Source organism: Narcine bancroftii, chromosome 6 (assembly GCF_036971445.1).
Source record: "Narcine bancroftii isolate sNarBan1 chromosome 6, sNarBan1.hap1, whole genome shotgun sequence".
Classification (NCBI taxonomy): Eukaryota; Metazoa; Chordata; class Chondrichthyes; order Torpediniformes; family Narcinidae; genus Narcine; species Narcine bancroftii.
Genome location: NC_091474.1, coordinates 65101854 through 65124275, shown reverse-complemented (window position 1 = coordinate 65124275; position 22422 = coordinate 65101854). Strand labels below are relative to the sequence as shown.

Sequence of the window (22422 nt, the reverse complement as noted above, 5' to 3'; positions counted from 1 at the left end):
TGAAAATTGCCACGCCTCGCCATTAGTTTGCCAACATGCAATCTCAAGCAACCAGAAAATTCACTTATCCGGCATCTAGCAATCCTCGTAGGTGCTGTTACTTTGAGAAATAATGTGAAAAATTCTTTCCAACTCTGTGATACAAGCAAAAGCTCCAGGAGATGACAGTTGGACAACATTTATCCAAATCCCAGCATATAAATTGCCTTTATTGAACCAGAAATGTCTTCACTAGTTGATAGAGGAAAAGTCAACTTCTGTTGGGTCAAGTATAAATAAGGTCAATGATTCAAGTATTCTATTACACTGGCCTGTCAGTCCTGGTGTAAATCCACAAGTCCACAGAATCTGATTTCCAGGCACATAGCAGGTAGCAAAAACAAAAGTAGCTCACATTTGAAGAGAATGTTTAAACTTAGCTCTGGTAGTTTACTTCTTGAAATGTAAAGCCAGCATCTGTTGTGAAGCAACATCTGAACTCCACCTGTATGTGACTCAGCAGGCCTGAACAGTACAACATCTTTGAACAGATCAAACTACATAATAAATTGCTTTTCCAAATTTGCACATTTCAAGATGCCTTCAAGACAGGTGTGAGAGGACTGTCATGCAGACTGTGGAAACAGATTAGAATTTGCGGAGTAAACCACTTGGTACTGATTCAGTTCAGGGACACATCTGCCACTTGGTCTGTTGTGGCAGCATTGAGAGTGGACAAAAAAATTGTTCATTCTCATTGCCAGTCAACAAATATCGTTCCGTAATCCACTCGAAAATTGATCAGTGCAATTTAAAAACAGAAGATTTTGAAATTGGATTGATCCTCCTGGCATCAAGACTAATGACCTGGGATGGACCCTCCAGGACTACAAAGGTGCCATGTGTTCTTTGTTCTCCTTCTTTGCCAACTTGGGACAACACTGCTTCAATCCAGGCCTAAAAATGTGGAAGGGTGCTGGAGAAACTGTTGGTAAGATGTGCACTGCTAAAAGAATTGGGAGCATTTAATTAGAGTCCCTTGTAGCATAGAGCCGCCCTCCGCGGCGCGCGCTCGCCCTCCGCGGCTGTCTGTCTCTGTGCGCTACATCTGTTTCCCACACTTTCCTTCTGTAAGTTAAATCCTTCTCTACCAAAACTGTGTTCAGAGTCCTTGCCTTTGAGACCTACCAAACCTGTTTCCTCACTAACACCCCACTCCCATCTTATTTCACCTTCCCTTCATCTTTCCTCCTTTATGTATGTAATTTTACTCATTTTATCTCAGTCTCGAAAAAGGGTCCCTCCCTGAACCATTAATGGATTATTTCTACCCATGAACGCTTTCTGATCTGCTGAGTTCCTCCAGTAATTCTTTGCTGAAAAATTGCATCTTTGAATCAGACACACAGCACTGATATAATGAGAGATCATTGATATTGATCAATGATATATTGATCATCTTGAGCATCAGCACAGACCCCACTGACAAGAGGAACAATTGCAAAACAAAGATATTTATCACTTCTTTCACAGTTAGCTGGTTTTTAGACAACGGTACAATAGAGAAATTTGGCCGCTCCACGGGACAGTCGAAAAAGGAATGTGCAGGATTCCTGCCCTGTGATTTATCTTGCAGGACCCCTACAACTTTTTGGAGGAAGCCTGGAGTGTAAATCGCACCATAAAAATTTATTGCTGGTCATCCACTCGACTGCACACCCAACCCCCAGGACTGGTGCATTCAGGTTCTTACAGTTTAAAAAAATGGTGCCCAGTATGAACGACCACTCGGGCAGTAATTATGCAGCAATTTCCCTGACATTGCAGTCTAAAAAACATTAATGATCGAATGAGCAATCTTAAAAAGAAATCACCGACTGATGTTACAGGTGTTTCAGGGCCCTGGTGTTTATCGTCATAAGTAGTGTTACAAAACTGAGCACCTGGGCACAGAAACCAATTTGAAAATTTAAGTATATAGTGACTATTTAATTAATGCAAAAACACTCAGCAATCTCATCCATTCAATTAGAAGCATTAATTATTTAAGACACAAGACCACAAGACATAGGAGCAGAAATGGGCTTTTCAGCCCATCAAGTCTGCCTTGAGCAGATACATTGTCTCATTCAGCCCCATCCTTGGCCTTCTCCCCATTACTTTTGATGGCCTGACTAACCAAGAACCTATCAATCTCTGCATTAAGTACATCCAATGACTTGAGCTCCACAACCAAATTCCACAGATTCACCACCCTCTAGCCAAATAAATTTATCCGCCTCTGTTCTAAGCAAGCACCCTTCAGTCCTGAAGTTGTGCCTTCTTGTCCTAGACTCTCCCACCATAGGAAACAACCTTTCTCCATCTACTCTCTCTAAGCCTTTCAATATTCTATATGTTACAATGAGATCCACCCTCATTCACCTAAATCCCAACAAGTACAGGCCAAGAGCTGTCAAATGTTCCTCAGATGATGACCCTTTCAATCCCAGAATCATCAAACTTCCCCTTATTAGCAAAAGGAATACAATATATCAGACAAATACATTTTTTTAGAAGATTTACTTGGAAGCAAGATTTTTTTTCTAGATCTAACACAAAAAGTGATGTCATGTGTTTACTCAATCTAAAGTTTGGCACACTTAGTGCAATGCCATTACAACACCAGCGATTGGGACTAGGATTTAAATCCCGCATTGTCTATAAGGAGTTTGCACGTTCTCCTTATGTCTGTGTGGGTTTTCCCTGGGAGCTCCGGTTTCCTCCCACTGTTCGAAACATACCGGGAATGCAGGTTAATTGGGCGTAAATTGGGCAGCACGGACTCATGGGCCGAAGTGACCTGTTACCATGCCATAGGTCTAAATTTAATGAACATCCCACTTATTATGGAGTTAGCATGCATGCAACAGAAACTCAGCAGGTCACTCAGCATCCATTGCAAATAAAAGGTAGTCAATGTTTTGAGCTGAAAATCAGACAGAGGAGGGAGGAAGGGGTGGGGGGGAAGCACAGGATATCAGGTTTGAGATCATAGGTGGATACAGGTGAAGGTGTAGAAGATGGGGAGAGGGCAGAGGGTAGCCCTCTGATAGGAGAAGGTTATCCACTTTGGAGGTAAGAACAGGAAAGAGGACTATTATCTAAGTGGTATCTGTTTAGGAAAAGGGAAGATGCAGAGAGACTTGGACATTTCTGTGCATCAGTCATTGAAAGTGGGCTACAGGTGCAGCAGGCAGTGAGGAGGGCGAATGCTAATGTTGGCATTCATAGCAAAAGGATTTAAGTACAGAGATCCTGCTGCAGCACTACAGGGCCTTGGTGAGACCACACCTGGAGAACTGCGTGCAGTTTTGGTCTCCTTATCTGAGGAAGGACATCCTCACCATGGAGGGGGTGCAGAGAAGATTCACTCAAATGATACCAGGGATGGAAGGACTTGCATATGAAGAAAGGATGGATAGACTAGGCTTGTATTCTCTGAAATTTAGAAGACTGAGGAGGGGATCTTATAGAAACATATAACATTCTTAAAGGCTTACATAGACCAAATGCAGGTAGGTTGCTTCCAATGCTGGGAAAAGCCAGAACCAGGGGTCACAGTTTAAGGATAAGGGGTAAGTTTTTTAGGACTGAGATGAGGAAAAATCTCTTCTCTCAGAGGGTGGTGGATCTGTGGAATTCTTGGCCACAAGAAATAGTTTAGGCCAGCTTGTCAATATTTAAGAGTAGGTTAGATTTGGCCCTTGTGGCTAAGGGGATCAAGGGGTATGGGGAATCAGGTACTTATCAGCCATGATTATATTGAATGGCAGTGTAGGCTTACTCCTGCACCTATTTTTCTATGTTTCTATGAAGGGAAGAGGTTGGGAATCTGGAAGAAAGGAGGCAGAGAGAGGGATAGGGAAAGAGAGAGACCAGGGAAGGGTTTAAATGGAAATTGGAGAAGTCAATGTATTAACATCTGGTTGGAGATTGCCCAGATAAAATAAAAGGTGCTGTTCCTCCAATTTTGGGTGGACTTGGTTTGGCAGTGTACAATGTCATGGACAGACACCTTGGGTGACAATGGACTGTGGAATTGTGACACTCTGGAGGCCTGAAATGAGTTTCTTCAGCACTTTAGAGCACTGCACTCTCTGCAGACTTTCTTGTTTAGCTCATTCACTATGGAAACATTAAGATGATAATGAGAAAGTACTATATTCTTGTGTTGAGTAAACATCTTAATTATCAGTAAATTTGGTTTATTTGAAGGAATAATTATTTAAAAGACATCAAAGGAGTTGCAGAAGATGGTACTTTTTACACAAGGGGGCAAGACAAAATTATGGAGTCTTTTCACATACAAAACTATACACATGCCACTTCACAAACATGTAAAAATAAAGATTCCAATCATAAACATCTCATCTACTCAGGAAAATGACAATAAAATTTTTGCAACACGAGTATTTTAAAAAATTTAACATTCACATTAAATATTCCAAATCTATTCGAGTCCAGCTGTTCTACTGCATTCAAGCACAAGCTAAATAGTAAGTGAAAACATGCATTACAAATCAGGAAAATGTATTGCAAATGGAAAAGTAAATAATATTACACTTACACTGGTTCCATGAATTCTGAAAGAGTTGGTAATGAATCTCATTACAGCTCTGCCTCTCCGCTGGAGAAATGATAGTTGTTTCATCCTGTATTCATGTTGGTGAGTTCTTAAGGCAACACATGGATGAGGGAAAAGGTTCTTTACTCTAAAGTTGATAGGAACAGTACCTTGAGGCTGTAGGTCTCCATTACAGCTCTACACACAGTGTCTCCTGCTGTGGGGCAGCCAAGTCTAATCAAACAATAAGGCCTTGCTAGTTGCTTGCAACCATAATCATTATCATTACATCTCCCTTTCCTAAAGGAAAACTAACTTACTTTTAACTAACATGTTTTCTTTGTATCACCCCGCAATTTTAACTTTACATTGTTGAGGGCACACAGCACGGGATTGCAAACCGCCACCATCAGTTCACAGACTTACCTGACATTTTGCGGGCTAGCAGTGTTGGGCACCAAAGTAGAGCAAGTAGATCAGATGAAGCTCCTACCTAAAGGCAGAGGGTGCTAATGGCTCATAGCTTTAACCTGCTGGTCCACACGACCAGCAGCTGTTCACTAACAAGCTCATTAACAGGCAAGGGAATAAAAGGTCTGTGTATGTCTGCAATTAACCAGTCTTGAGTTGATTACCCTTGTGTGTTTGCCTTTATTTAGTAGCATTTACCATAGTAGCTGCTACAAATTGGTGACCCCGAAGTTAAGATTCAATGAATTTGAATGATTATGGAAAAGGAGGACATTTTAACAGCAGCAACAACTGCTGTTGCCATGATAGTTAATGCATTTGGGCTTCATTTGCCTCCTTTCTGGACACATACACCTCAAATTTGGTTTCTTCAAGCTGAAACCCAGTTTTGTCTTTGGGGTATAATGCCCTAAGACACAAAATTTTGGCATGTTGTGAGTACATTGCACGTGGCACTGCATCATGAGTAAGCAAATTTATTGCTCATTCTCTGGCAGAAGACACCAGGTTCCTCCAGTTTCTTCTTGACACATTAGAACTTTCTAGGCATGACCATGGCCGGCGTCTTTTGAACATGGAAGGCCTAGATGACAAGAATCCATCAGACCTGATGAATGAGATCCTGGCATTGTCAGATGGTCATTCCCATTGTCTGCTTTTCAAAATCTTATTTCTGTCAAAATTGCCAGCTCACCCATTGGTAATATGGATTTCTGCTGTCCCCATGACGTGGCTCGAGAGGCTGACAGGATCTATCGTATCCTACACAAGAGTCTGCCCCAATACATCCAGGTTTTGCAGCATAAGCATCTCCCGCATCCTACCAGCCTCCTGTATCTCAGTCCAATCCAAGAAAGAGGAAGGTGCTGATGTACATCGAGAGTGATGTTTTTACCATCGCCACTGGGAAAAAAAATGCCCATAAGTGCATCCAGCCGTGTACCTACTACAAAAAGAAGTCAGGAAATGAGAGAGCCAGCTGCCAGTAGTGGCCTCAGCAGCTGGCATACATACAGGCCTATTGTCTTCAGGACGATGCGGGTAAGTGCAAATTCCTTGTAGACACATACTGAACTTAGTTTGCTCCCGCCGACCTATTTTGAAAGGATGCATTAAAAAATGCCACTTGACCCTGCAAGCGGCAAATGGAACTGCCATTCCAAGTTTCGGCACTAGACGAATTGCAATCGGAATAGGTGGAACCATCTTCCATTGGAATTGTGTCCTCGCTTCTGTCGCTCAACCCATTTAGAGTGCAGATTTTTTATGTTCCTACGACTTATTGGTGGACGTAAAACGCAGAAAATTAGTTCACACCACCACCTTTCAGACATATCCACTGGTGTGCATCAAGGGGAGAGTTTCACAGCTCAGAGTACATACATTACACAAGGAATTTCCCCATATTCTCACCCAACTTCAATCCCTCAAGAACAGCCCATGGTGTGTCTCATTACATAGACACACCAGACCCACCGGTCCATGCCAGGGCTCGTCGTCTGGCGCCTGATAAATTGTGGCAAGCAAAGGCAGAAGTTAAAGCAATGGAAGAATTGGGTATCATCCGACGCTCAAACAGCCCTTGGGCCTCACCTTGGCATACGGTACCCAAGAAGATAGGCGGATGGAGACCCTGCGGCGACTACCGTAGGGTTATTGATTTCACACTTGACAGATACCCAATTCCACACATACAGGATTTCACTGCCCATCTGCATCATTGCCACATATTTTCAAAGATTGATTTGGCTAAGGGATATCATCAGATACTGATTCATGAGAATGATATTCCCAAGACAGCAATTATTACGCCATTTAGTCTTTTTGAATTCCTCAGAATGCCATTTGACTTAAAGAATGCCCCACAAACTTTTCAGCTGCTTATGGACGCTCTCGGCAGAGATTGAGACTATGCGTCTATTTACTTGGACGACATCTTTGTAGCAAGTCAAAATGAGCAAAATCACCGCCTGCATTTGCACTGCCTTTTCCAATGGCTCCAAGACTTTAGTCTGGCAAATGTCAATTTGGCAAGTCAACCATGGAATTCTTAGGGCATAAAATTACAGCAGAAGGCATATCTCCGTTATCAGGCAAGGTAGACGACATCTGTACATTCTCCAAACCTGTCACATTCAAAGGGCTACAGAAGTTTTTGGGAATGATAAATTTTTATGATAGATTTATATCTTGGAAGGTCGACATTTCACCATATTCACAGACCATAAAACATGCATTTTTGCCTTGAGCAAAGTCACAGATCCTTGGTCGGCAAGACAACAACATTTGTCCTACATTTCGGAGTTTACTACGTGCATGGGTCATATTTCGGGAAAAGACAATCTGGACGCAGATGTGCTCTCTAGATCAAGTGTGTGCCATATTCAAAGTGGAGTCAACATTGTTGAACTGGCTGCAGCACAATCCACAGATCCAGATATACAGGCATATTATCACCTATTATTGGACTCAACATTCAACAGGTGGCACCACAACAAGGTAGTCCAGAACTCTTTTGTGAAGTATTGTTGGGCTATCCTTGACCATTGGTCCCACTATCTTGGAGTCGGCGTCTTTTTGATGACATTCACAATCTATCACCCCCATCCATCAGGACTTCAAAATAATATCAAACAAGTACATGTGGCATGGGCTGAAAAAAGACCGCACAATGGGCATGAACGTGTATATCCTGCCAATCTGCGAAAATTCAACACCACACCAAGACACCCCTGCAGCCTTTCCTGACAATACACAGAAGATTTGAGCATGTGCACGTGAATCTGGTTGGACCATTACCAGTATCACAGGACACGAGGTATATTCTCACGGTAGTAGACTGCTTCACACGCTAGCCAGAGGCCATTCCATTACCAGTCAGTGATATTGAGGCATGTGCTAGAGCATTGATCTTAAATTGGATTACTAGATTTGGAGTGCCTACACACATAACTTCGGACTGTGGACCACAGTTCACTTCGGCATTATGGGTTTCCTTGGCTCATTTTCGTGGTTCACAGTTACACCACACTACTGCGTACCATCCGCAGTCCAACAGCCAGGTGGAGCGTTCCCATCGATAACTTAAATCTTCACTGAAGGCCTGACTCATTGGCCCCAACTGGGTCGATGAACTACTAGGAGTACAAACAGCTCCAAAAGAATGTATGTCTGCAATGTCTGCAGAATTGATGTATGGTACAGCATTTTTTAAACTTGTTTTGTGTGTTCACATTTACATACACTAAAACTTGAAGAGTGAAGAAGATAGCACAACTTCATTCGAGAACAGGAGTCTTTAAATTTGCTCAATGTGTCTCTTAGGAGGATTCACATGCCTTGACGATCTCCTGATTGACTGTCTTTGAATCTGAGTTGTTGCCTCAGATGATGTCTTCTCAGCTGTGTATTCAGGTTGTTCAACAGTATCCGTCTTTCCATCTACTGTGGCTGGTCCCATTTGAAAGTCTTGACGATTCCTTTGCAGAACAGCACCTTCATCTGTCTGAATGGTGCATGATCTTGGTTGGACTTCACTCAGGACAGTTTCCTTCTGAGTTCATAAGTTTGTTTTGTCTTTTAGCCATACTTGGTCACCAGTGTAGAGTTCCAATAGGTTCTTTGTTCTTCTGTCAAAGTAATACTTTTGCTTTTCTTTCTGTTGTTCTTTGAACTTCTTCACTTTCTCCCCCACTTTTATTTTTAGGAGTTTCTCCTGAATGGATAGGTTTGATCTTAGCCTACATCCCATAAGGAATTGTGCTGGTGACATACCACACTTGAGCTGATGGTTCGGCCCTGCAGTTCCAGTACCCTGAAACATCAGATGAGCAGTCTTGCTTCATGTTGGGCCATCCATCCAAGATGCTTTTTCTCAGTTGACTCAGTGTTTCATCTTTGTTTGTCTCTGACTTTATGAGCTCCATTTTTGCATCTGATATGGGCAGTGCACTTGTGATCATGTCCATGAAGGTGTTCACGTCTTCATCCATTTTGGTGTTAGCAGGCTCTCTCATGTCAACAGCTCTATAAATCGTCTGCTATGTACATTACCTTACTCTGAGTGTACGCCACATTCAGTATATAGCGTTGCAGCCTAATAATCATTCTTTGTATTCTAAGTGGACAATTATTTAATGGCTTTTGGAACAATGCAATCAACGGCTTATCGTCAGTCTCTACACTGATTGCTTGTCCTGACACAAACTGATGAAATCGTTCACAGGTGTATGTGAAGCTGAGCAGCTCCTTTACAATTTGAGCAGATCACATCTCCGCGTCTGTCATTGAGTGTGATGCATGTGCAATGGGTTGCCAGTCATCATATTTTTGCAGAAGAACTGCACCAAGCCCACGATGTGATGCATCTGATGGTATCTTGATGGGTCTCGCTGGGTCGTAAAACCTCAGAACTGGTTCCTCTGTGACCAGTTTCTTTAGTTCGCCCCATGACTTTTCGTGTTCATGATCCCACTCCCATTCAATGTTCTTTTCTGTTCGTCTTCTCAATGGAGCCATCTTTTCTGAAAGGTGGATATGAATTTACCCATATAGTTGAACATTCCATTAAACCTCTGTCCTTTTTGCATTATGGCCATGGCATGTTCCTAATGGCGGACACCTTTCTGGGATCTGGTCTGATGCCCTCACTGCCAATATTATCTCCTCAAATGGTAGTTCTGTCACCACGAGCTGGCATTTCTCTCTATTCAGCTTCAGGTCTGCTTTCCTTGTTGCTTCCAACACTTTCCTTCATGCTCCGTTCTCGTGGTTCCCCATACTATGATGTCATCCATTGAGGTATCGACTCCATCCAGGTGCTCATAGATCATATGGATAGTTTTGTGATACACTTCAGGAGCTGAGGCAATTCCGAATGGTCACCTGAGGAATCTGTATCTGCCAAAAGGACTCTTGAACCTGCACAGTCTTGAACTTACTTCTTCCAATTTTAACTTTCAAAATCTTGATGATGCATCTAACTTGCTGAAAAATTTTGCATTTGCAAACTGTGACATAATTTCTTCATGCTTCGGAAAAGTGTTCTCTCTTTATTGCTCTGTTTAGATCTCTTGGATCCAGGCAAATTCTAAGCTTTCCATTCTTTTTGTCCACAACGACGAGTGAACTCACCCACTCCATTGGCTCATCTATCTTCTGAATCACGTTCAGTCTTTCCATCCTGTCCAACTCTGCCTTTAGTTGCTTTTGAAGTGCAAATGGAACTTTTCTGCATGGATGTATTATCGGTGGCACACGTTTATCCACTCTGATCATGTGTTCTCTTGGAAGGCAGCCTAGACCCTGAAATAGGTCATTGTACTCTTTCATGAGTTCATCATAGACTCTCTCCTTCGCTTTCCACCATGAGGACTCTTTTTACTAGGTTCATTTTTCACAGGCTGTTAATCCTAGTATGGCCTGTACATCCTTTGGTACCACGATGAATGCTAGCATGTGCTCTTTGTCTTTGTATTTCACTTTGACCATGCATTCTCCTTGCACTGATATATCGGTACCTGAATATCCTATCACTTTTGTTCCATACATCTTTGGTCTGGGACTAATCTTCTTAAAATCAGTCTCTGATATTACATTAATTTGGGCTCCTGTATCCAATTTAATTGAAATATATAAGCCATTCACTTTTAATCTCAACATCCTGTCTGTTTTCATACGTTTTCAGTCACAACATCTACATAGAATTCCTCTATCTCCCTACATGAACCTTGCTTTGTTACACTTAGTTCCTACAGCAATGGGCATAATGGTTGCTTTTGTTGCGCATATAGCATGTTTTACCATATGCTGGACACTGTTTTGGTAGATGTGTACCGCATCGACGACATGGTTTTCGATTGTCACTTTCATTTTTGTTCACTGGCCACATCTCTCTTTCCTCTTTGGCGTACTTTTTGTTAAACGGTTTGTCTGTTCTTGTTCACTGCATCCACATTGCAGTAGTTTCAACGAACAGCTGTTTTGCCTGCATTTTTTACAGTTTCTGTAGCCCTACAGAGTGCTATGGCTTTTTGCTCTCTAAGCAGTCTTTTCCTTAGACTATTATCTGGAATATTACATCCAAGTCTGTCTTTTATCAATGAGTCAGTCAGTCTATCAAATTCACACGTTGTGCTTCTGTTTCTCAATTCAGTCACATACTGATCAATACTTTCTTTCGTTTTCTGTACATGTGAAAAATCTGTGCCTTTCAAACGTCACGTTATGTTTAGGTATGCAGTATGCCTCAAAGTGTTCCATTATTTTTTCCAGTTTCATTTGGTCTCCTTCAGCTGCAAATGTGACGTTATTATATATGTCCAGGGCTTCATCACCCACGACATGTAATAAAACTGATGCTTTCACTTCATCACTTTTCTCATCAGTTCCAACTGCCACTAAATACAATCCAATAAGCTGTTTAAATCTGTTCTAATTTTCAGCCACATTACCTGTCAGCTGAAGTTTCACTGGTGGATGTAATCCTTCCATTTTTCATTGTGTTTGCTTCTCTTCACTGATCAGTTGCTGATTTTAGATTTTACCTTTAAAGTATTTCCTTCTAATTGCCTTCATCCCACTTCTGACACCATGTTTCATCTTGTATTCATACGTGTGAGTTCTTAGACAACACATGGATGAAGGAAAATGTCCTTTACTTTAAAGTTGTTGTAAACAGCACCATGAAGCAATGAGGCTGCAAGTCTCTATTACAGATCCCCACAGTGTGTCAGCCCCCTGCTGCCAGCCAAGTCTAATCAAACAGTAAGGCATTGCTAGCTGCTTCCAACCATGATCACTATCATTACAACATTACATATAACACACACAACTGGCTGGGAGCTCCAAACAAGTATCCCAAAGTTTCTCAGAGGTGGCCACTGTGGATGTGAAAACATTCCATGTGTGGGATTTGGCATATATTAAATTACTCCATTTATCTAGATGGGAGGGGTTGGAGAAGGTTTGCAAATGAGAAAGCAAACCACTAAATTAAATTAACTAAAGCATTTAAATTGTGTTCAAGTTATTCAATTTTTCCTTGGAGTTGGTTGAAGAGATTATTTGATTTATATTGTGATTAATTTCTCATAGAATGCTCATGGGCATTTCACCTGAATGTTGGTGACTGTACGAGAGTCTAAAATAGTCAAGCCATTGAAAGGTTTAGGTAGCTGTCGCCCAGTAATAAGCATTCACTGCCTGTAACATTCTATCACTCAGAGGGGACAGGCCTTCTCCACCTGTACCACCCTGTCATCCAGAGACACTGCCTTCACTACCTAGACCACCCTGTCATCCAGAGACAGGCCTTCACTATCTGTACCACCCTGTCACCCAGAGATGGGCATTCACCACCTGTAACATCCTGTCATCCAGAGACAGGCCTTCAACGGCTGTACCACCCTGTCACCCAGAGACAGGCCTTCACCGGCTGTACCACCCTGTCACCCAGAGACAGGCCTTCACTACCTGTACCACCCTGTCATCCAGAGACACTGCCTTCACCATCTGTACCACCCTGTCATCCAGAGACACTGCCTTCACCATCTGTACCACCCTGTCACCCAGAGACAGGCCTTCACTATCTGTACCACCCTGTCATCCAGAGACAGGCCTTCACTACCTTGACCACCCTGTCATCCAGAGACAGGCCTTCACTACCTGTACCACCCTGTCATCCAGAGATGGGCCTTCACCACCTGTACCACCCTATCACCCAGAGATGGGTCTTCACCACCTGCACCACCCTGTCACCCAGAGACGGACCTGCACCACCTGCAACACCCTGTCACCCAGAGACGGGCCTTCACTACCTGCAACACCCTGTCACCCAGAGACGGGCCTTCATCACCTGTAACACCCTGCTACCACCTGAATCTGTGGAGTCATCTACTGCATCTGGTGCCCTATTGTGGTCTTCTCAACAAGAGGGATATTGGACGCAGTCTGGGAGATCATTGGCCAACCATTTCAATTCTGCACCCCATTCCCACATCGACAAGTCTGTTCCTGCTCTCATGCACTGCCAAACCAAGGCTGCCTACAAATTGGAGAGTTCTGACTGAGAAAACTCTCCATCCAGATGCATTGACATCAACCTCCAGTTTCCATCAGGCTGACCCCCCCCCTCAGTCTCTCTCTTTTCCTATCCCTCTGTCTACTTTCCTCCAGCTCTCCACCCCCTTCCCTCTCTTACCAGAGAGATACCCTCTACACCTCAACACCATCGTTTCTCAAATATCACTCCCAAACCAGAATGTTATTCAGGAAAATTCAAAAAAGTGTCATAGAACATAGAAAATTACAGCACAGTATAGGCCCTTCAGCTCATGATGTTGTGCCAACCTATGTACAGTAAATCTGCTCCACTGTAATGTAACCCTTTCCCTTCATGTCCATCATCCTCTATTTTTCTTGCATCCATGTGTCTGTCAAAGAGACTTCTGAATGTCCCAATTGTACCAGCCTCCACGAACACCCTCGCCAATGCATTTCGGGCATCCACCACTCTATATATGGGGGAAAAAAAGTACCTCTGCCATCTCCCTTACACTTCCCTCCACTCTCCGTAAATGGATATCCTCTGGTATTTGCTATTGTAGCCCCATAAAAATGGTGCTGGCTGTCTACCCTTTCTCAGCCCTGTATACACCTCATATCACTTTTTTTAAAATCCATTCTAGTTCATTGATGCAAACAGAACTTGTCCATTTTTTTCCAGGAAAGTAACTGAAACAGTGATGTTAGAATAAACAGCAATATTGCAGAGATAACTGTGTGAACAGACACATGAACACAGTTCTGTGATAAAATGAATAAACCACTGTTTGCACTCTTCTCTCCTCAAGTAGAGTTTTTGTTGCTACATTTTATGGATAATTAATCAAACTGGTTGCTGTGCTGTCTGATAATTAATCAAACTTTGCTACGTTTGTGGATAATTAATCAAACTCCCCAGGCCAAGTGAAGTTAATGCGCCTATCTTCTCAACTTGTGCTTATTGATAACATTGATGGAATGGGTGGGAGCAGAGGCACTCAGGGGAACAGTCCTGAACAGGACAACGGATAAGCTGGTCTGCTTGCTCCCTTTCCTGACAAATTTTGTCTCACAAATTACAGCACTGGCTCTGTCTATTTTTTTTATCTGGAAACAAAAGTTTAACAAAGAAGGCAAAGAGCAGAGCTGAATGAAGATGGATCCAAAGATTCACGAGAAAAGAATTGGAGGCAGATGGAACAAGCCGTAAACCCTCTCTTCCGGATACGTAACTCAATTACACTTCTGTCAAACCCTCATAGGTTGTGAACTTATGGAGGGCAACTGAGAAAATTATTTCACCTGGATCAGATGATTAAATCTCAACATAAACCACAGTTCACAAGTGCATTTGAGATTAATGAAATCTGCATTTCAGAGAAATGACAATCTCCAGCATTGAAATCTCTGGTTATTGAGATATAATCAAGAATCAAGAGAATTCAACAATTCTGATTCCTTCACAATAAACAGTTAAAAAAAAAACTATTAAATACTTTAGTGGACCCAACACATTCCAATTATGAAAATTGATTTCTATTATGTATATTTACTGGTATAAAATAGCATTGGAACACCCCTCACAATATTCTCATTATCTGAGATCCAAAATGTGCTTTTTCAACAAATACCAATCTTTGTGGAATAGCTGATTTACTATAAAACACCATGGCCGCATACTTGAATAACAATACAAAATGCCAGGAAAGAGATCTGATTTTGTAAAATATTAAATGCGTGTCAGATAGACAGGATGGAGCAGGGTGGGGGAAATGAAGCGCACTCATTTGTAAACATAAATTATTAATACAGTACGTCTCAGATTATCCAAACCAATCTACCGAAATTCTCAAATTAGTGAAAAATAATTTTGGCTGAGACATGACGTCACAATTTGAAAAAAGTTGAAACTTTTTTTACCCACGAGCTCAAGTGGGGGCCTGACGTGCAGTTAGCGCCATTTTGAATCAACAGTGCTTTCGCGTACTAGTCAAAGGTACAGCTCTGGTGGGGGTTGTCACACTGTTAACGCCATTTTGAATCAACGGAGCACTCGTGTACTGGTCAAACATACAGCTCTGGTGTGGGTCATCGTGCCGTTAGCGCCATTTTGAATCAACAGAGCTCTCGCGTACTGATCAAAGATACAACTCTAGTGGGGGGTCGTTGTGCTGTTCACGCCATTTTGAATCAATGGAGTTCTCACGTACTGGTCAAAGATCTTACAGATCTGGTGGGGGTCATTGCGCTGTTAACACCATTTTGAATCAACGGAGCTCTCGCATACTGGATACTTAAATTACTTGGTTCCTTTCAACGTAAAACCTTAAAAGTTACAAACACTCTTGAGCAGGTCTCTACACTGCCCAATGACGCTATTGCATTCAGGATATTGCTCTTCAAAAAAGGTTCCAATGGGAACTTTTATGTCATGAACATTTTTAAGTTAAATATAGAATCAAAGACGGACTGCTAAGATAAAAACCATCATTAATGAGGCAGATGGCACTGGAGGAAACATTGGGAAAAAACCGTCATGCAGAAATTCTTGTGTTTGTTGTTGCATTTTATAAGCAAAGATCACATTGCTTTTTGGTAAGAATTAAGCATTATTTCATGCTTGATGAACCTTCTGTTGTTGTTTAACCACAGATTCAAGTGTCCTGCTGATGCTATTGGCCTGCTGAAAGAAATTTCTCAATTATCCATAAAGTCCGGATAACCAAAAGAGATCAGGTCCCAAGCATATTTGGATAATCAGAAATGTACTGTAGTAGCAGTCAACAATCACATCAATTTACATTTATATATTGCCATTATTATACTGAGGCATTTAACCGTGTGACAAGAATAGCATGCTGAGAAGATGTGGAGGGACAGTCAACACGTTGCCCAGGGTTCGTTTTCGAGGACAAACCTGTGGAATGTTTCAGGTTTCGGGTCTGGATGTTGAGCAGCAAGGTCACGGGTGAAGGGGGAAGGTGAAGTTCAGTGGAGTCAACATGAAACTGAGGATTTGAAATAGGAAATGAATGGGCACCAGGGGCCTGTGTCAGTCAGCGAGGACCGACACTTGGGGTGCATGAGCCATTGTAGGGGACAGCAACGAAATGTTGGAATTTGCACAGTGCAAGGGCTCACCATCAAAGAAATGGTGAGCCTGGGTGACAGTGGTGCCGCAGTGGGTTTCCATAGCAGAATACAGCAGGCATAGAGCCAATGAGCTAGCTCTATTTCAGTGTTCAGTCAAGAGACCCAGAGGTCTCCCTTGCCTGAGCCAAGTTTGGGAAGTCATGAGGGAGCATATCCGTGAAGTCCAAGGAATAAAGGAGAGAAGACGGGTTTGTGGCAGAGCTTCAGATGAGAGAAATCACTATTCATGCGCTGGCATGAAATAAGCATTAGAATGGAACTAACAATGCATTCTACCACAGAATATATAAAGTTGGGCAGAGAAGTGACAGATGGAGTTCAATCCAGAAAAGTGTGGTGATGCACTTTGGAAGATCAAACTTGAAGGCCAATTACATGATTAATGCCAGGATTCTTCACAATGCAGAGGGATTGTGAGGTCTCCAGATCCCTCAAGGTTCCACAAGTTGACAGGGTGTTTAAGAAGGGGTATGGTGTCCATTGGTCATGGCATTGTGTTCAAGAGCCTTATAGAAATGTTGCAGCTCTTTAAAATTCAGGTTAGACCACACTTGGAGTATTGAATTCGGTTCTAGTCACCTCATTACAGAATGGATGCAGATGCTTTGAAGAGGGTGCAGAGGAAATTTACCATGAAGTTGCCTGGATTGGAGAAGATACCTTATGAAGCAAGGTTGACAAAGCTAGAGCCTTTCTCTTTGGAGCAATGGAAGATGAAAGATGACTTAATAGAGGTATATCAAATTATGAGGGGCTCAGATAAGGTGGACAGCCAGCCCCTTTCTCTTGGGGATGACAACAGCAAATACTTGAGAACATTGGTGGAGGAAAGCGTAGGGAAGATGTCAGGGGTAAGTTTTTACACGCAGAGTGATAGGTGCCTGGAATGCATTACTAGGGGTGGTGGAGGAGGTTGGTACAATAGGGGCAGCCAGAAATCTCTTAAACAGCCACATGGATGTCAGAAAATAGAGGGTTATAGGTGTGAGGGAGGGAGGATAAGATTGTTGTGGAGAAGGTTTACATTGGTTGCCACAACATCGTGGGCTGAAGGGTCTATACTGTGCTGTAATGTTTGGTGTTTCCATTAACCTTGGTTGAGGGAGCAGAGACCATGACTTGTGAAGGGGTGGCTTTACCACAACTGCAGTGCACAGCAAAGGCACCTCTCCAGATCAGGTTAGATACCCAGACCAGCCGGAAATGTTTTGGTGCAGCCACTGTGTGTTGACAAACGATGCCAGGAGATTGGGTGATAATGGACAAAAGGCTTGGATTGGTAAGGGAGGGGCATGGCAGCAACATCGAACCAACAGGCAGCTGTAACAGAGTGGCTGATGAATGGAACATCAAGGTGCCTGCCCCTGCTAATGGGGATGCATTGGTGAGATCCAGTGTCTCAAAGTGGGAAAAGGCACTACTGCAGCAACACTGAGATAGTTTTCAACTGGAGCCACATTTGTAAACAGAAAACTGTAGAGCCATAGAGCTCAAAACAGAAACAGGCCCTGTGGGCATCTAGTCTATGCATCGTCCCATCAACCCAGACTATAGCTGTCCATACTCTTTCCACCCGTGTAAAACACAGTGGAAATTTGCATAAACAGGTTGAGCACCCCGTATCTGAAAATCTGAAACACTCTAAATCTGAAAAATGACACCACAAGTGGAAAATTCCATACCTGACCTCACATGCCCATGTGGGGCTCTAATGCTCTGTTGGTTACAGTTTCTCACCAAGCATCATCACCTACATGCATTACTCGCTGTGTTTTTTGCTTATTCTCTGCTCTGTGCTACAAAGGTATTGTTGAAAATGACTGATGGTGAAATAGCCAAAATGGTTCTGAATCAAGGCAAGTGCAAAACATTATTTTAATGTGAAATGTGAAATTCATCTCCACCTAAAATACTACTTTTGAGTGTTACATGTCCAGCAACATTGCGTTGAAAAAATAAAATACAGTGTTCTGTAAACTTTTGATCAAATCACAGTATCGTAGGTGGAGAGTAAAAGCTTGTTGTTGTTTAACAGCTGATACCGGGATTCTGCTAATCCTACTGTGCTGCTTAGCTACCTAAACACATTATTCCAACATTCAAAACAACCAAACATTCCAAAAACTTACGGGGGTGGCAGCTCAATAGGGTGTAATTGGGCAGCACAAGTTTCATACTGAGATGTCAAAACGTACTGGGGTTGTAGGTCAATTTGGTGCAATTGGGTGGCACGGGCTTGTTACCATGGTGTATGTCTAAATTTAAATTTAAATGTTTGTCCAGAAATCCTACCGATTGGCACATTCCTGGCTGCAGAGGTACGTGCTGATGGATGCACAGCAAACTCAAGGGCACTCTGGGGAAGGACCCCGGTTGAGAGTCCTCCCATTACCGGGCACTGAGACTGAGGGGGAAGACCCTCGACCAAGCGGGGGAGAGAACACATGTAACAATGTACATGGACGAGAATGTAGAGCTGGGACTGACGTGAGTGTAAAAAGACTTGAATTCTTTTCTTGTTTGTAAATCATATTTTTTTTTCTCGACAGCTATGTCCAATGACAATGTGTAGAAATGACAAGGTACCACAGTGGTGGTAATGCTGTACTGAGAGAACAATGTAAAATTGATGAGAATGTATCGATATGATTGACACCATGAATGTAAAAAGTCTCAAATGGTTTTCTTGTTTTAAAATTATTTGTTGTCAATAAAGTATATTTTTGGGGGGAAAAAAAGCATGGGTTTCATGGTCCAGAACTGTCTTCTACCATGAGGTAAGTACATTTAAAATTAAAAATATTATCGTCTGCTTGCTGATACTGACTGAGGTGAAATTTTCACAAGCGCACTGAGGATATCTCCCCGTTTTCAGATGCCATGCTTCTTCCCAGCGAGGAGGGGGAGTCATCGGACATAAAGGCTGATAAAATTATTGGAGGGTAAATTATGACATTTTTTTCAGCAAGGTTGCATCAGGAATCTGAAACTCGCTCATCAAAGCATGGCAACAGAAACTCTCAACTCATCTCGAATATTGATGAGCATCAGAAGCACAAGTGCCTTAAATGGCTGTGGATCGGAGAGCACTTATCCAATAGGCTGAATGAGTCATGTCAAACAAGTAAGTCCGCAGACACTGGGGTCGAGAGCAGTACACAAGCATGCTGGAGAAACTCAGCAGGTCACGCAGGATCCATCGGAAGTAAAGGGGGACCAATGCTTCGGGCCTGCACCCTTCATCGGGAATGAGCAAAAAGGCAAGCAGGCGCCTGAATTAAAAGGTGTGGGGAGGAGGGAAGAGGGAGGGAGGGGCAGGGAGAGAAGTGCAGACTGAAAGGTTAAGAGGTGATAGGTGGACAAAAATGGGAGAGGAACGGAGCTGAGGTGGGATTTGGATGACCTCAGGATTCTCCGAGAGACAGAAACATTCATTGAGAGGTTGCAGTACAGGCTGTGGACAGTTGAGTGACCACCAGCAGAGGTCAAGGGAGTAGGACGGGAGTGCAGGGTTCCCCTTGGCCACTCTCACCATGAACAAGTATACCTGCTTTGAACCCATTTGGGGGGGTGTGGGGGTGGTGGGGTTTGACCAATCAGAGGGCAGCAGCAACAGCCAGGCCAATGGCACCACGACTGGCTCTGAGGCTGTGCATTGGAAGGTGAGGACAGGCAGAGCAATGGTCGCAGGGGCTCAATGGGTAAGGGACAAGACCACAAATGAAACAATACTGATAAATGTGTGTACATCCACTTGGGAACGAAAAGTAGACAGCCAGATTATGATTTAAATGGTGAAAGATTGCAGCATGCTGTTGTTCAGAAGGGCTTGGGAGTGAATGTGCATGAAAAATCACATGAGGTTGTTTTTGCAGATGCAACAGGTAATTAAGCAGGCACATTGGATGTCGCCTGCTCTGCTGGAGGGATTGAATTTAAGAGCAGGGAGGTTCTGCTGCAACTGTACAGAGTTCTGGTTAGATCACACCTGGAACACTGCGTGCAGTTCTGGTCGCCTTACTTGAGAAATGATATACTGGCTGTGGAGGTGGTGGGGATTGATTCTGGAGGTGAGAGTGTTATCCTATGAGGGGAGATGAACTCGCCTGGGACAATATTCACTGGAATTCAGAAGAATGCGACAGGTCTTACAGAAACATAAAATTCTGAAATGGATACACAAGGCAGAGTCAGGGAAGTGGTTTCTGCTGGATGGTAAGTCCAACTAGGGGATGTAGCATCAAGATTTGGGCATGGATTTAGGATGGAGATGAGGAGGATCTGCTTCTCTCAGAGAACAGGGAATCTGTGGAATTCTCTGCCCAAGGAAGCAGTTTTTATATTTGATACAAAGTAAAACAGATTTTGGCACAGCCAGGGTATTTATTGATGGTTATGGGGAAAGGCAGGGAGGTGAAGCTGAAGCCATGTACCAACATGCTGGAGAAACTCAGAAGGTTGTGCAGCATCCATGGAAAAACCCTGAGCCCTTCACCAGAGATGGAAAAAAAATCAGGCACCTGAATAGAGGGGAGGAGGGTGGAGGGGGGGGAGGGGGAGGAGCACAGGCTGGCAAGAGGACATAGGTGGGTGGGGTTGGAGCTGAGAGGTGATGGGGGAGAGCACTGAAGGCGGAGGAAGATGCTCCCTGATTGGAGGAAAGGAGGGGAGGAAATGAGGTGGGTGATGGGCAGGGGAAAGAGAGTCAGAGGTATGAGGGAAATGAGGGGTGAGAGGAAAAATAAAAACTGGATGAGTGGGCTACTGGAAATTGGAGAAGTTGATGACAATGTCAACTGGTTAGAGACTGCCGGGGGGACGTGGCAAGATGGCGTAGAAAAAAGACATGTATTCCACCTTTCCCCTGCTGGATCACTAAATATCCGGTTTTTAAAAAACATAAAAGTGGTTAAAAATATTTACAGTTGTTTAAATAACAGTGATTTATGATGGCATCTAATGTGAAAAGATTTAAACCTCAACTTCAGAAAAAATTACGATACAAAAGTGAAGAAGAATTAAGGCCTACCTGCATAACTGAATCCACGGAAATGTTGTTGGGAGTCTCCAAGCCTCAGAGGACTCCAGCCTGTTCGAGTTTGACTCCGGCGCCGATCCTGCCTCCGCAAGATGGCGCCGACACCTTGGTGAGTTCAGCCATTGCCGACCCACATTCACGTGAAGCTGTGCACATGGGCGGCACGGCCGACAAGGGGACCTGTGAACCCGCGACCTCACTAGGTGACCCGGGGGCACGCAGTGTAGCACCGGAGGACGCTCCCGTGCATCCGACAGCTTTGCCTGGCTTGTGTGGGGCATCCTAGGTCTGAGAATTGCTGGACAAAGTATGGGCTGTGGGGGAACCCAAACCCCGGTGTTCTGAAGAGGTCGGGGTGCCGGCGTCGGGTGTCCAGACCCGCAGCCATTCAGCTAAAGGACCTACGATGACTGAGGAAGAAGAGGAACTTACCTTATTGAAATTTGTCCAAGAGGAGGAGCCTGTAGTTAAAGGAGGTAGATCTCAAAAAGTGGAGGTGGAATCTGGAATGGATTCAGTGTTTACTGTTTTGGAAGGGATTGCTTGTCAAATACACAATATGTCAAAACAAATATCAACTCAGGTGAATCAAAGATTTATGGAGATGAAAATAAAAATGAATACCCTGTGTGATGAAATGTCAACTGTGAAATGAGAAATGACTGTAGTTAAGAGTGATATTCATAGATGTATAAAATCAGTTGATACTGTGCAAGATAATTTTAAGAAAATTGAAACAGCCTTTTCTGAGTGTCAAAATCAGGTAGAACATAATCTTTTGTAGATTGGAGGATTCAAAAAAGAGATTTAATGAAGAAGATCGATTTGTTGGAAAATCAAAGCCGAAGGAATAATGTGAAAATAGTTGGTCTTCCAGAGGACATTGAAGGTGCCGATCCTATAAATTTTTTTTAAGCATTGGATCCCAAAGGTGCTGGGTAAAGAGCTTTTTCCTGAAGGCTTGGAATTGGATAGGGCTCACAGAGCTCTGAGAAGAAAACCACTTCCAGGACAAACACCGAGAGCAGTTTTGGTTCATTGTTTAAAATACCAAGATAGAGAAATGATTCTATGTATGGCAGTACAGAAAGCACAGCAGAATCAGTCTCCATTAATGGTTCAAAATAACAGA

At 43.1% G+C, this 22422-nt stretch overlaps 2 protein-coding genes across 19 annotated transcripts in view; one reads left to right on the top strand and one right to left on the bottom strand.

Moving 5' to 3' along the window:
• LOC138737519 (uncharacterized) overlaps positions 1-18956 on the top strand; it is a 28378-nt gene extending 9422 nt beyond the window's left edge. Inside the window, exon 2 of the mRNA XM_069888203.1 lies at positions 18536-18956. The gene's annotated coding sequence lies outside the window, so the exon portion shown is untranslated. The remainder of the gene's footprint in view (positions 1-18535) is intronic.
• dlgap2a (discs, large (Drosophila) homolog-associated protein 2a) overlaps positions 1-22422 on the bottom strand; it is a 625248-nt gene that overhangs the window by 557847 nt on the left and 44979 nt on the right. The window lies entirely within an intron of this gene.